This window comes from Amblyomma mixtum, chromosome 1 (genome assembly GCF_055824585.1).
Source record: "Amblyomma mixtum isolate Tamu chromosome 1, ASM5582458v1, whole genome shotgun sequence".
NCBI classification, from domain to species: Eukaryota; Metazoa; Arthropoda; class Arachnida; order Ixodida; family Ixodidae; genus Amblyomma; species Amblyomma mixtum.
The window spans coordinates 218,102,160-218,117,657 of NC_143012.1; the positions used below are offsets into that span (position 1 = coordinate 218,102,160).

The 15,498-nt window shown below is 45.1% G+C and overlaps 1 long non-coding RNA gene across 1 annotated transcript; it reads left to right on the forward strand.

Annotated features, from left to right (window-relative positions):
• Nucleotides 1–10,554: 10,554 nt before the first annotated feature.
• Nucleotides 10,555–13,078, forward strand: LOC149370910 (uncharacterized). Its single transcript, XR_016291673.1, has 4 exons — nt 10,555–10,977; nt 11,301–11,369; nt 11,873–11,937; nt 12,933–13,078. It is a non-coding gene; the product is annotated as an uncharacterized LOC149370910 (long non-coding RNA).
• The last annotated feature ends 2,420 nt before the right edge of the window (nt 13,079–15,498 follow it).

Below are 15,498 nucleotides of genomic sequence, written 5' to 3' on the forward strand. Positions count from 1 at the left end.
AAAAACAGCAGTTGCTAACACTGGGCTGCGGTCCGCGGCGTCTTGTATTACTCCGCTGGCCAACCGCAACTCTAAACGAAATCAGATTTTTAATGCTTGGCTATATCAAACAATCCACGGGTCAAAATCATAGAGCTTATCATTTTTTTCTTGTGATAAGCTTCTTGTTTACGTAACAAGAAACGTTTAACCAGAGGACTACTTTTTCGTCGTGGAGGAATTTTGTGCGCGGAGGCTGAATGTGGGCGGAGCTTCACTGCAGACTTAAGTTGTATCCGACTGTAGGGATTGCCACGAAAGGTAACAGTATAGAGTGTTGACATGTCAGCCTGTAATTTTTACGTCGAGCGCGTCTCTTTAACGTACAGCACAACTTGTGACAGCAGTTTCACTGCAGCGCAAGTGACGCAGAACCCGTTTATTCAAGTGTTGGTGGTAGAAACGTGGGAGCTTAAGAGAGGCCAGCATTAACTGCAGGCAGAGCAAAAGCTGGTAGTTTTCAGTTTAAAAAATATGTCAGTCAGCTGGAGGAAACTTTCCTGCTTTAATTACATGTATACTAGAGTGTCTGCATACGACGTACACAGATATTTCAAGATGTTAATCGATGCCGTCTACATACCATAACCGTATGCACGCTTACGTAGTACGCTAAATGCAGCTATTTTTCCCGGACCTTACGCCATATCTAACATTGTCACTTTTAAAATGAGCCTGACGATGTTCAGACTAGTGGCGCCATCTGGTGGTTAAGATGGGAACCATTGTTGTCAACAAACCGACGCTCCTCTTAGCCTAAAGGGGCAGAATCGTCACTCTAAATAACAAAATAAAGCAAATTTATTACTCGTACCTTTTCTTGTGGGCGACAGGAGACGAGGCGAAAGACTGGTACCACGCTAGCGGCGGTCAGCAGCCGTTTTTCATCATGTTTGTGTGAGCGGTGTGGCTCATCCGTTTGCGCTAGAAAAGTGATATTGAGCGCATTGTAAAGATAATTGTATCTTCTTTTGATGGTATGTGTCACTAAAAGCTATTCACGTTAGTATGATAGCAGTGAGCAAAAGAGCGATGGGCATAAAACGATATTTTCGCTCGACTTGCCTGCGTTTGACCGGATATTTACGAAAACTACTGCTCCGAAAAGAAAACTGCTTCTGCAGCTTTTAGATGAAGTGCGACTCGAGACCCTTACAAGCGAGTTATTGAGCTATATTGGGTAGTTATTTAGAACTGGTGCCATAAATAAGTGTGAAGTTTAAAAAAATGACGCATTAAAGGTGTCCTGCAACGTAGATAAAGTATGGGGTCTTTATTCTTTGTATGCAGAGTAAGGAACATTGTGAGTCCTGAACGCGCAATGAAATCACCGAAATCATAATAATTGATATTTTAATCTTCGCTAGAAATGCTTGTTTCGAGCCGATGGTGGCGCAACGCGGCGGCCATTTGCGGCAGCGGAAATGAGCTGGCATCCAGATAGGGCGCTGCCTTTCTCATTGGTTGGGCGTCCAGTTTGCATATTGTTCCTTTATACTTGCGAAATGGATCCAAAATGTTAAGTCTCTGAGTACTGAAAGCTTTTCCCATGCCACAAAGACTGGAAAGAAGCAAGGAAAGCGAACGAAAACTAACAAGAATAAAGCTAGGGGCGACACTTTCCATTCCGCTTCAAACCTTCTTGGCGGCCAGCGCTGTTCAAAAAACGTTGGATCAAACCAGAAAGCTCGCGCGTCGAAACCGGCCGTGACCATACCAAGACGGCAGCGAAAAAAAAAGCCAGTCGACACACCTTGCCCAGAATTGTGAAGAGAAAGGCCGGACAGGAGACGGGAGTTGAGTTTGGGGGGGAGGGGAGCTACTGCCGACAGCCTTCCAGTCCGACTGAAAAGAAACTTCGGGGAGCTTCCTTTGTTGTTAGTCGCCCCTGCCTTGACTACGGCGTCGCGTACACGGGGGGAAGACGCCGTCAAAATGCGTGGCTGTCTACAGTGTCTACAGCCCCGACAAAGCAACAGGTAGTTCGAGGGGCAGGGGCAGGTAGTTCGAGCCTCTTGACAAGTTAAGCCGGATCACTCTGTTTTGTCGATTCTAGTACTTAACTGCAGAAGTATTAAGAATAAAGTGGACAAGCTACATGGTCTAATACCCCTGTCACACGGGGAAGTTTAGTGACACTTTCACGAAGTGCACTTCTCCAGAACGAGTGACACTATCGGGGTGTGCTGCTACACGGAAAAATAAAGTGTCAAGCGTGGCCCGCATGGAGCGTTTTTCCGGGCGATTCGTCGGCGTCGACGGCACCGGAGCGTTTTTTTGCCGCCGGAGAGGACGTTTTTGCCAAATCGTCGGGTTCTGTCGAAACAGATAAAAACGTCGACGCCGCGCCGACGCCAGGAGAGGGCAGCGACAGAGGGCCAATGAGAGCCGGAACGGGCGTCACGTGACTCTGGGCGGAGCCACGCCGGTCGAGAGAGACGCGCTTGCGAGCTCTCTCTGGCACTGTAGCTTGACCACCAAAACTGCGTCGTGCTTCCCGGAAAGCATAGTTATTATCCGGAAACACGGGCGTTTGACACACCGAGGGTACCGAGTTCTAGTTCACTATAGTACCGAGGCTTGGGCTTCGGGTTTCTCGGCCGAAACGGCCGAGCGGCGTGTTGTCTCTCGGAGGAGTCGCTTTTAGCTGGCCGCGCCGTCCATCAGGGGCACGCGTAAACGGTAGCGCCATCTAGTGACAAGACGCCAAAGCACATAAACGCTGTGTTGAAGAATTTTTTTATCCGTAATTGCTGATAACTACGATGGGTGCATTGCGAGCCTTTTTTCGTTCCAAGTAGAAAAACTGCTAATAGATGAAAATGTAGCAAGTGAATAAAAGCTAGACAACTGCTTCACCAGGTGTCGTTCTTGCGAGGTAAACACAGTTAGGCCTAAGAGCTTGAAAATCGCGAAATTATCTGAAAAACAAAGGCTAGTTATCGCTTATACCTCTACGCGTGGGCGAGCTGTGCGAAGTAAAAGCGAACCGCTACCATCTGAGCGAGCTATCACGTCGAAGAATCCAGCGGTGACATGTATTTATTCCGAAGTGGGCGAGCAGGGCGCAACCATCTTGTCAACGTCGCCCGTAGCGCGCGCCGCTCGGCTGCTGACCATGCGGGAGTGAATTCGTCGACGCCGGCGCGGGCGTTGGGCGCGCGACGCGATTTCGCGGGTAAAAAACGCTCCATGCGGGCCAGGCTTCATTCGGAATTTATGGTGGTGACGATGGCTTTTGAAGTAAGGCACAAAAAATATTACTTTTCGCGCTTCAAAGCTTTAATATACAGTTAATGTACAGTAGATTCCAAACTGCAAGCAATTTTTTATGATTATCAAGGAGCTTTGTGCAATATTGGCGATTACAAAAAGGGCTTCGCAAGACGAGACAAGCCAGGAGCAGTGCTTCACTTTTTGAAGCATCATGGCGACCCACGACGATAACGTTTCTGCGCAGCTGACGCCCGCTCTCTTCTTGCATCAGCAGCTGCGCAGAACTCCATGTTGCACACACGCACTGCACTGACAAAGAACCTCGTTGGATTGCAAACACTGCACTGTTGCACCGTCACACCGAAACGGTTGCAGATGGTTGCTGTACGGTCGCCATGCTAGCCGTCATAGCCATACCGCTGCGGCTGCCTAAAAAATTATTGCAGCTGAAAACAAGAATGTCGGAATACGTGCAGTATATATATTTAATGGCAACGCAAATAGGTTTACATGAACAAGAGGGCAAAACAAATTAGCTGCGTTCAATAAAACGCCATTTTTATTGCCGACGTTGTATTCTAATTTCGAAACGCTGCTACCGAGGCTATACACTTCGCCCCTCGGGAAAAGTGAAGTGAGTTCCCCAAACTCACTTCTTGCCGAGTGCGTTCAGCAGCGAGTGTCATTAAAGTTCATCGTGTGACACGATGCGAATGACACTACAGGCGAGTGTCACTCGTTGAAAATGACACTAAACTTGCTCGTCTGACAGGAGTATAATTGACATGGCGAGACCTTCCGTTGTGATCGGATGTGAATCATGGCTGGATGGGGATGTTAGCGATAGCGAAGTTTTTCCGAGTAACTATATCAGCTATCGAAAAGATCGAGACAGGCACGGAGGAGGCGTATTTATACTGGTGGACGTCTTAGTTAGTTCTCGTAAGATGGAAATTGATGTTGGGACATGTGAGGCAGTATGGGCTCAAATTAGACTTTTAAATGGTAAATTACTATCAGTTTGCTCGTTTTACAGGCCACCTGGAAATCAGCTTGAACCCATCAGCGACCTAACTGATATGATTGAAACTGTTAAAACTGACTGTTTAGTTGTTGGAGGTGACTTTAACATTCCTGAATTAGACTGGAGCTCAGGATGTCTTCCGTCTAGAGCCAATTCCGCAGTAGGCAAAGAATTGTTAAATCTGTGCAATTCATTCAGCTTATCCCAATTAGTGCTGCAGCCAACCCGTGGCAACAATGTTTTGGATTTATTATTCACTAACCAACCATCGGCAGCTTGTTCTACCCTTGTAGTGCCCGGTATCAGTGATCACAGTTGTGTTATAGCGGAAATGAACTTTCAGTATGTTAAACTTGAAGACTGTGGCAATCGGCGCATTTACAGTTACCGAAAGGCAAATTTCCCCGAGATAGCCTGGGCACTTGAATCCTATGTCGATGTGTACGAAACATTGTCTGATTCACTCAGCGTTGATGAGCTGTGGCGCACACTGACAGCCAAACTTTTTGATTTGCGTGAGCAGCATGTGCCGTCATGGGTGATGACGAAACGTCGCAGCAAAAGCAAGCCATGGTTCACAAAAGCGCTGCGCAGAGTCGTTGAAAAGAGGCAACAACTATATGCGCGCTTCAAAAGAAATCCGTCGGAAGATAACATGGATCAGTTAAAAAAGATTACAAAGGATATGAATGCTTCGGTCAAAGAGGCTAAATTTACCTACTTTCAGTCTTTCGACATGCGTATCCAGGATCGCCCTAAAGAATTTTGGCAGTACATAAAAAAAAACAGAAAGGATGAATTGTCTATCCCGCCACTCGATCACAACGGAAGTATCGTTCATGATAATCTGGAGAAAGCCAAGTGCTTTAACACGTTTTTCAGCTCAGTTTTTTCTGCTGAGGACAGCAATAGCCCTGCCGATTTTCGCCTTGCCTTGAACTGTACGGAACCCATGGAGAACATTGAATTTGATCAGCGAGGAATTGTGTCGCCACCGGTCCGGACGGCTTACCCACGATCCTGCTCTCTTCTTGCGCTTTTGCGTTGTCAAGGTACCTTCAAATTCTTTTCACAAAGTCATTACAGGAAGGCTCCTTGCCTGATGAATGGAGGCTTGCTAATGTTGTACCTATACATAAATCGGGGCCTAGGAATGTTGTTTCAAATTATCGACCAGTGTCCTTGACCAGTGTATTATGCAAAGTTTTAGAGCATGTGTTTTATACTAGTATTATGAATCATCTTAGTATACATTCATTATTAAATACTAATCAACATGGCTTTCGCAGTGGTTACTCGTGTGTCACCCAGCTTACCGAATTTGTACACGACCTGTCAAGTGCTTTAGATAAGGGATATTCTGTTGACTGTATTTTTCTAGATTTTAAGAAGGCCTTTGACGTTGTATCACATTCCTTATTAATACAAAAATTATACTGGTACAACATAAATGAGAACGTTATTAGGTGGATAAAGGAATATTTGAGCGTTAGGCGTCAATGTGTTGTTGTCAACGGGAAACAATCGCATGAGGTGGCTGTAACATCAGGGGTGCCTCAGGGATCCGTCTTGGGCCCATTGCTGTTCATAATTTACATGAATGACATCTTTTCAGGTATTTCTTCATACATGCGTCTTTTTGCGGACGATTGTGTATTGTATAGAATTATTAACGATCAAAGTGACTGCGATGCATTACAACAGGATTTGTGTAAAGTGGCCCAGTGGTGTGAGAACTGGAGAATGCATATTAACTTACAAAAATCTGTACATATATGTGTTTCACTAAAAAGAAGGTTCCCCATATTTTCACTTATAACATAAATAATAGCAGACTGCTTTCAGTGTTGGAATTTAAATATCTTGGTGTATATTTAACAAGTTCAATGTCTTGGCATCGTCACGTGCATTTCGTTACTGCCAAAGCCTGTCGTGTTTTAGGTTTCCTGCGACGTAACGCTAAACTTTTCCCTTTAAAGACTAAAGAACTGCTGTATACTACAAACGTTAGAAGCATACTTGAGTATGCTTGCACAGTCTGGGATCCGAAAACCTTGCTTGACGTTCAAAAGCTAGAAAGAGTTCAGAATTTGGCCGTTCGTTTTGTTTTCAATAACTATGGGCGATATTTTAGTGTAACGAGCGCGAAAAAATCTTTGGGTTGGGACTCACTTCAAAAACGTAGGAAAGTACTGCGTTTAAAATTATTTCATAATATATTTCATTCTAGAACTGGAATAGACAGAACCAAATATATAGCCAACCCTGATTACGTGTCTTTACGTAGAGATCATTCACTTAAAGTTAAAGAATACAGGTGCCGGACTGACCTTTTTAAAATGTCTTTTTTCCCCAAAACGGTTTCGGAATGGAACAAGCTGCCTGAGGAAGTAGTGTCCATATTATCAAATGATTCATTTTCTTCCATGCTGTGACATTTTTTTTCTGTATAATAATTCCGTGTTCTTTCTATCTCATTGTTATCTTTTTTTTTTGTAACCACCTGCACGCGGTGGCATTTGTGTACTTTTTATTCTACCCCCCCCCCCACTGTAATGCCAGCCAATGGCGCTGTGGGTATGATGATAAATAAATAGATAAATAAACAACTGCATGCACTCTTCCGCTGCGTGTGCGCTAGGTGCGGTTCTGATTGGTAGCGCCTAATCTCGGTGCTGGGTGAGTGAAATGGGCGAGTGAAATGCGTTTTCGTCCGAGCTTTTCATTTCGAATTTTCAGAGTGGAATAACTTTCGTTTGCATGCTCCGATTTCAATAATTCTTTTATGCGAAGCATATTGCTAGAGCTACCACTCACGCCGTCGCCGTGGGACCCCCACGTGACACCGTGACGTCACACCACGTGACACCGTGACGTCATACCACTTGACACCGTGACGTCACACCACGTGACATCGGATGAGAGAGCCGGCCTCCACCTCGCGCCGTCGCCGCGGGACCCCTAGCCGTCACACCACGTGACACCGTGACGTCACACCACGTAACATCGGATGAGAGAGCCGGCCTCCACCTCGCGCCGTCGAACTGTGTTTCAACCAGTGCGGACAGTGGTGTATCGACTCTGGTGCAAGAGTTAAACTGTGCTTCAATCAGTGTGGACGGTAGTGAGTGTAGTAGTATGTCGACTCGTTTGGAGCGTCGGAATGCCTATAGACGACAAAGGCGCGCCATGGAATCCTCCGAAGAACGAGAGCACCGGCTGGAAGAGCGTTGTTTCTAATACAACCACTTGAATGTCCTTGTGTCTCATACTATAAAGAGAAGTTTATTGACTTCCAAACGATCAGGACAAAAATCTCTGCCTCTCCCGTAACCGAGAGTACAGTAAGCATGAAATGTTTACGGGCCTAATGTCATCTCGGAGGACACCCGAACCGCACGGTACAGGAAGGGAGGAACGCCACCACCCGTTCGGCGCGATGCCTTGCCCTTTGAACGCAGCGCTTCTCCCCCGGGCCCCTGTGCGCCTGCGCGGTTTTGCTTCGATGCGCGAAGCCCCTAAGAGATCACGTATGACAACGAAGTGTATCGTGGCATTTATGTGCTTTTATGCGAAGCATATTGCTAGAGCTACCACTCACGCCGTCGCCGTGGGACCCCTAACCGTGAAACCACGTGACACCGTGACGTCACACCACGTGACATCGGATGAGAGAGCCGGCCTCCACCTCGCGCCGTCGTCGTGGGACCCCTAGCCGTCACGCCACGTGACACCGTGACGTCACACCACGTGACATCGGATGAGAGAACCGGCCTCCACCTCGCGCCGTCGCCGTGGGACCCCTAGCCGTAACACCACGTGACACCGTGACGTCACACCACGTGACATCGGATGAGAGAGCCGGCCTCCACCTCGCGCCGTCGCCGTGGGACCCCTAGCCGTCACACCACGTGACACCGTGACGTCACACCACGTGACATCGGATGAGAGAGCCGGCCTCCACCTCGCGCCGTCGCCGTGGGATGCTTCGCATTCCCAAGGCTTAGCCAAGCTGAGCCTCAGCAATTTTTGCTCTGGTCTCTGGAAAGCATGATGAATCTATTTAATGATTATTAACTGGTACGGAGGAAATCATCGCGGTGCCCCTTTAATAACTCCTAGTCCAATTCATAAATCACAAACATATTTAGCAGGATTGTAGATAGTATTCATTTTGTTAATTCTTGAAAATTTCATTGAGCTACATGTCATATTTTTTTAGTTTTTATTGTTCAAAGTTGGTCGTAACCTAGAAACTGCGTTTTTTCAACCGAATTTTAGAAGCAAGTAAACGTCGTATAGGGAACGAATTCGGCACACGAAATATTTAGGAAATATTCCAGACCCTCAAACAGAACGGTAGTACTGCGCCATTCAATTGCGCCATTTTTTGTGTGCCGTAACCTCCGCAAAATACATCCAGCGCTAAAGATCACTGTTATATTCCAGGCTTTTTTCACAGGAACTGAAGTCGCTGGTCTTAATACTACCAGTGATGTAAATTTGGGTCTGATAAACGACTCATGTTAGCTCGCCCCTTTGTTGGTCGACGGGGCTGTTGCATTTGAATCTCGCGGGCGTTTTGACTCAACAATAGAGTTCCGCCGGTCAACGACAGTGGCGCTGTCAAACAGTGGCGCTGTCAAAAGCAGTAGGTGTGTACGCTCTATGCGAGACACATCTGAGGGATCTAGAAGATCCACCTTTCATCGATGGCTATGTCTGGGAAGGGTGCAACAGAACAACAACGGAGAAGAAGGGAGGAGGAGTAGGTATGCTGATACATCAAGGAACAAATTGGCAAAGAATAAAATCAACTTGCAAAGAACATGTCTGGGTATCAGGTACAATTGCTGGCAAAAGGACATGGCTAGGGGTAGTTTATTTAGGGACCGGGGACAAATGCAGGCAAGAAAACAAGGATCTAGTTAAGTGCCTCAATGACGATATAAAGCAGATTGGAGACGGTGTCGATATTATTTTGCTTGGAGACATGAACGGCCACATCGAGGATCTGGATGGATACACAGATTGTAACGGGAAGTTAATGCTAGACTTGTGTGAGCGGCACAACTTAGTTATTGTCAATAGAGAAACTAAATGTGAGGGACAAATCACGTGGGAATCCCGTAACAGGCAAACAACCATTGACTACTGTCTAATGTCGCAGGGCATCTATAGCAAGCTCGCAATAATGGAAATAGACGAAGAGGGGAAGGACAGCCTCGGAAGTGATCATAAACGTATTAGTCTACAGTTGGGAGCCCTAGTCAAAAGAGAAATGCAACGAAGTCCAAAAGACAACGCAAAATTAAATGATGAACAAATAGCGCTAATATCAGCCGATATAGAAGAAATTATTGAGAAACGCCACATGGAAAATTGGGATTATAATCAGTTGGAACTGCTCATCGCTACAAAAATGAAACAAGTGAAAGGAGTTAACCGCTGGAGAGGAAAGAGGAAGCCACGGAGCTGGTGGAATATGGAAATTAAGGAGGCCATCGAACAACGACGGGTGGCTTCAAGGGAACACAGAGAAGCAAAGAGGGCGCAGTTATCTGTAGAGGAAATAGGAAAAAAATGGGAATCTTATCGACAAAAGAAACAGCAAGTTCAGGTCCTAGTCCAGGCTAAAATAAAGCAGTCCTCTGATAAATGGCTGGCTGAAGTTCGCGAGGCAAATAAAGGGGGGCCAAGAAAATTCTGGAACCATATAAGCTGGTTGGGAAAAACAACTCAAAGAAAGCAGGAACAGATTATAGATGCTGAGGGAAAATGTTTGGAGGTTGACGATGCTGTGGACTACATTACGTCATTTATAGCTGCGTCTTTTAGCGACGCCAATGGGGTAATCTACCCAACCCAGTGAACCACGGATATCCGTGGGAGGTCCGAGTAAGGTCCGAATCTCCAGTGCCAGGCTGGGATGTCCGTAGGGCATGCCTACGTATGTCCATATTCGGATATACGCATCGGAGATTCTGTGTATGTCCGAGGGACGTTCGTTATCGGATGGCTGGCGGACATCCGCCGGCGGATGTCCGAGGAGTATCCGTAAACATCCCTCTTGGGATGTGAGCTTACCTGGCATATATATTTTGTTTACCCTCAGACGAACATTTTAAAAGAAATTCTATTTTGGAAATGAAAAAATTCACACAATCACATTTCCACCACCAACTAGTTTAATATTCAGATTTATTAAGATCACTCAGCTATGGTGTTGATGTAAAAGAACTAGAATTAAACTAATTGCTTGGCTTTCAGGCGCCAGTGCTCATAATTAACGCCCTTTTATCCTGCAGCAATCCTTCAAGGTAACCGAGGCATGTAGCCATGCATGCTGCCTTCCATGAAAACAAACCCGAATAAACTCCTACTAGGGGCCGCGGCAGAGCGGTAAGCCTAAAAGTCAATCCAATCCAAGCCAATGTTTGTGGCGCGATGGTCTCGTTGGTTTTCGTCGCGTGGTGCTCCTGTCGACCTTTACTTTTGCTGCAATGTGCGGTTTGTTCGCTCTGTGGTTGCTTGGCTGTGCTACATATGTGATGTGTCACCTACGCGCTCGAAAAGACCTTCGTTTGCCTCTGAAGCTCTCGTGAAAAAGCTCCGGTGTCGTATTGCACCTGACCCCTTGCCGAGACATGCTTCGTTGTTTGGATGAAAGAAGCGGCCATGGTGTTACCACTTGCGAGGTAAGTAACTGTGCTTGAAAATTACTTTCAGGATGTTGCTGTGGGATGAGTGAAGCGCATTAACGCAGTTGTACTCTGTCGCGCAACTTGTTTGCCACGGAGTGGAAGTTACATGCACTATGCATTAGCTGCCGCAAACGTTTCTCGTTTTTGTGAAAAAAAGTTGAGACGGTGTGCAGTTGCATGGTGTGAATCTTAAGGCAATTGCGCGTAGGGTCATAACTGCGATAAAACAGAGCGCAGGAAAAGCATAGTGCCAGAACGGTGTTAGTTTTTCAGTGCTTCGCGACTGAGTTTTTCTTACTTTTCTGTTGCCTTTGCAGTGTGGATGTGGCCCGGCTACCGAGTGTATTGGTGCCTACATTAATTATGCCAAGCCATGGAAAGCACAGGTAGGTTGAAAATGTCATATAAAAGTTGTTCATACTACCACAGCTTATCAATTTGTACATACATTAGGCTTGCCAAATGGAAGTCTCCAACCATCCACTACACAGTACTTTGCACTGTGCAGTAGCATTGTTTAGGACAGCTTAACTGTTGTGTTAAGTTTGCGAGCTTCAGTCACACATTTTTCACTTCTCAATCAATGAGCTCTTGCAGTGCTTTGGTGTAACTTTGCCAAACATGTTATGCCCACAGGGCTCAATGCTGAGCCAGATAGCAGGACCATATATGGTAATCCTAGAGCCACATGTTCCTGGATTGTGACCAGACCTCTCTTCCTTACTCCTGTGCAGCTGTGGATCATCAAATATGCTGTCAGTGCCCTGATGCGTGATTCATCAGTGAACCCTGTGGGCATTGTAGTTTCGACAGAGATTGTGTTTTGCTGCATCGTTGACAACGTGCTGTATAAGTTGCTCTCTCATACTTTATTTTCTTGTCTATACAGTGTGGATGTGACTGACCTAAGCTAGCAGCTATATAGTACCTGCAGCGTACAGCAGCAACCTTCAGGTAAGTTTGAACTACAGTGCAAGTTTGACCCTGTCACATAATGGATACTTTCCTTCTGTTTGCTCTGTGCAGCGGAGGGTATCTGGCTATACTGCAGTGTTCTTGTACAGTAATGGATAAAAATTTGTGGGATAAGAGTTCTTTGTAAAATAATTTCTCTGTGCTGTTAGCCAGAGCAATTTAATCAGAAGCCTAGAATCATGAGAGGACATGGATACTCAATCGTATTGAACAAATTTCAGCTGACTGCCTGGCGAGGCAATGCAAAAATAAATATCTTCAGAAAATCTACATCGAGCAAACTTTTCTCTATGGGTGTACTCAGATTTCTTTTATGAGCAGAAAAGACGACACAATAAGACAAGGTAGACAGGACGGAGCGCAACTTCAACTGATTTTATTCCGGAAAAAGTACATGACATTTATACCAAAAAGAAAGAAAAAGAAAAGAAAAGGAATAAAATCAGTTGAAAGTTGCGCTCCGTCCGTCTACCTTGTCTTATTGTGTCATCTTTCTGTGCGCATAAAAGAAATCTGAGTATGAACCAACTAGCCCCACAACGCATATTACTGGATTATCTATGAGTGTACCTTGTGCCCAACCGAAGTCATTAGCTAGCTTGCAACAGTGTGGTAAGAATCCCTACTCTTACACTTGAATTTTTTTTACCATCAGTGTGGAAGTGACTGCCTGTGGGAGTAGCTGTGGTGTCTTGCAATGTAAACGCATTTTTCATGAACTGGTACAAAGCTCTGCAGTGGGGCATTTGTTTTTGCAGTCTTTTTGGAAAAGCAATATATTTTGTATTGCAAGAAATATTCTCACCTCTTTTGTTTACAACTTACTAGTTGTTCAAGATGTAAACATGCTTTCGGAGCTACAGATGACTAATTTACTTGGCACGGTGGAGTTACTGCATAGAACTTAATGGTGTCTGTCAAATTCGCTTGCTTTAATGACATATTCTGAACTTAGTGTTTACTGTTTTCTGCAGAAGGCGTCCCCGGCTTGGCTACAAATTCATCATGGTCTGTAGAGTATCCTTCCTGCTGCGTTAACTAAATGTATGGCCAGCTTGATGAATTCCTCATGAAGACTGAAGACGGCATTTATGTCATAATAAAATCATCCAGACTTTGATATGCTTTGTCATTTTGGTCGATTGCTTTACAGATTCATGCATATTACATACAGCAAGGTGTATGTCCGATTTCAGACACTCTGCGGGCTTTTAATAAGCCCAGTGGCCCTGCGAGGTGCCCTGATTGGTGGTTGTAGTTCTGGCTTGCCTCATAATGGTGAAGAATGCATTACCTGCAAATATCCTCAAAAGATCCGCCGGCGGATATCCGAGATGGATATCTGTCGGCAGTCTAAATAATTATATTTGTACCTCCGTCGGAGGTCCGTGCGAGAGCCGTTGGACGTCGGCGGATCTCCCACGGATATCCGTACATCCAGTAAAGGACATACTTCGGATGTCCGATGAATGTACACTGGTTGATTGGGAAGTGAGGCGGCAACACAGGACAGCACAAAAGAGAACAGCTTAGAACTGACTAGTCTTAACTGGGAAAAGGCGGAAGCGAATATTCCTAAAACCACATCCGCAGGAATAGACGAAATTCCAATTAAGCTGATTAATGAACTTGGCCCAAGAAGCAAGGACGCGCTGATAAAAGCATTGGAGGCAGTCATAACAAATCAGCAAATTCCGCACAGCTGGAGACAGAGTAAAATGAATTTGATTTATAAAGGGAAAGGAGATAAGATGAACATATAATCCTTCCCTCCGATTACGATAACATCTGTTATGTACAGGCTGGCAATGCAGGCGGTGAAATTAAAAATGCAGTCATGGGTAAAAGGGAATAGGATACTCGGAGAACTTCAGAATGGGTTCAGAAGGGGTAGGCGGTTAGATGATAGCCTGTTCGTGCTTACCCAATGCATAGAAATAGCTAAGGCGGAAAATAGACCTCTGTTTATAGCCTTTCTAGACATAAGCGGTGCATACGGTAACGTGAACAGGGAACTCCTGTGGAGCATATTGAAAGATTTAGGTATTGGTGATGAGGTAATTGATTTTCTACAGGAAATCTACCGAGATAATGAAGTTGAAATTACATGGGAAGGAAAAAAAAGTACCACAACTGTAGGGGTGCACAAAGGATTAAGGCAAGGTTGCCCTCTATCACCGCTGCTGTTCATGCTTTACGTGATAAATATGGAAAGAAGGCTAGAAGAAAGTAATCTGGGTTATAATCTATCGTACAGATTAGGCGGAAATGTAGTTGAGCAGCGACTCCCGGGTTTAATGTATGCGGACGATATTGTACTGTTAGCAGATAGCCAGGAAGATTTACAAACTTTGGTTAATTGCTGTGGAGACGAAGGAGACGCTCTAGGATTCAGTTTTAGCGCAACTAAATCAAGGTGTGATGATTTTTAACGATACAACTGATCAGGTGCTTACAATACAAGGCCACGAAATACCCAAAGTGGCCGAATACAAATACCTCGGGATATGGCTAAACGAAGGGCAGATATACACGGAAAAGCATGAACAGGCTCTTAGGGCAAAAGGACGAAGAGACGCCAGGATAATGAAACATAGGGCATTATGGGGGTACAACAAATATGAAGTACTAAGAGGTATTTGGAAAGGAATAATGGTGCCGGGACTTACTTTCGGCAATGCGGTTCTGTGCTTAAGGGCAGAAGTTCAGTCGAGATTAGACGTAAATCAGAGAGCTGTTGGAAGATTAGCACTAGGTGCCCACGGCAAAACCACAAACGAGGCAGTACAAGGGGATATGGGCTGGGCATCGTTCGAGGCACGGGAAGCTAAGAGTAAAATACTATATGAAGAACGCCTGAGGAAATTGGACGATAACAGATGGGCAGCTAAGGTATTTAAATATTTATACAGAAAGAACGTTGACTCACAGTGGCGGAAAAGAACTAGAAAACTAACCAGTAAGTATGCCGGTCATGAGGACGGAGAAAGAAAGAGCATTAAACGACAGGTTAAAAACGCGGAAGTTAAAAATTGGATGAATTCAATGGAAAAGAAACATAGTGTAGAACTATATCGATTCTGGAAAAGGCAGATCAGGAAAGAATTTTTCTATGATAACTCAAGAGGCAGTGCCCTACTTTTTGAAGCTAGATCAGGGTGTCTTAGAACGCGCAGCTACAAAAAGAAATTTAACGAAGAAGATGACACATGTGCAGTGTGTGGTAGATCTGTGGAAACAATTGAACACCTCATAATCAAATGTGATGGTATCCATCCGGATGTCGATGCAGGCACAGTCACTCTTTCTGAGGCCCTAGGGTTTAAAGATAACAATGGTCATGTAAATAAATCTGCAGTGGAAGTCAGCAAAAAGCGATTGGAGGATTGGTGGCTGAAAAGCAGAGATGTGGCATAAGGTTAGAATAGTAGGAAACCGTAGGCAAAGTTGATGGAGAATCTTAATGAGAATTGCCAACACAGTAAACAAAAAAAATAATAAATAAAGAAAAGCTGAGCATGGTGGCAATTGCCACCACCC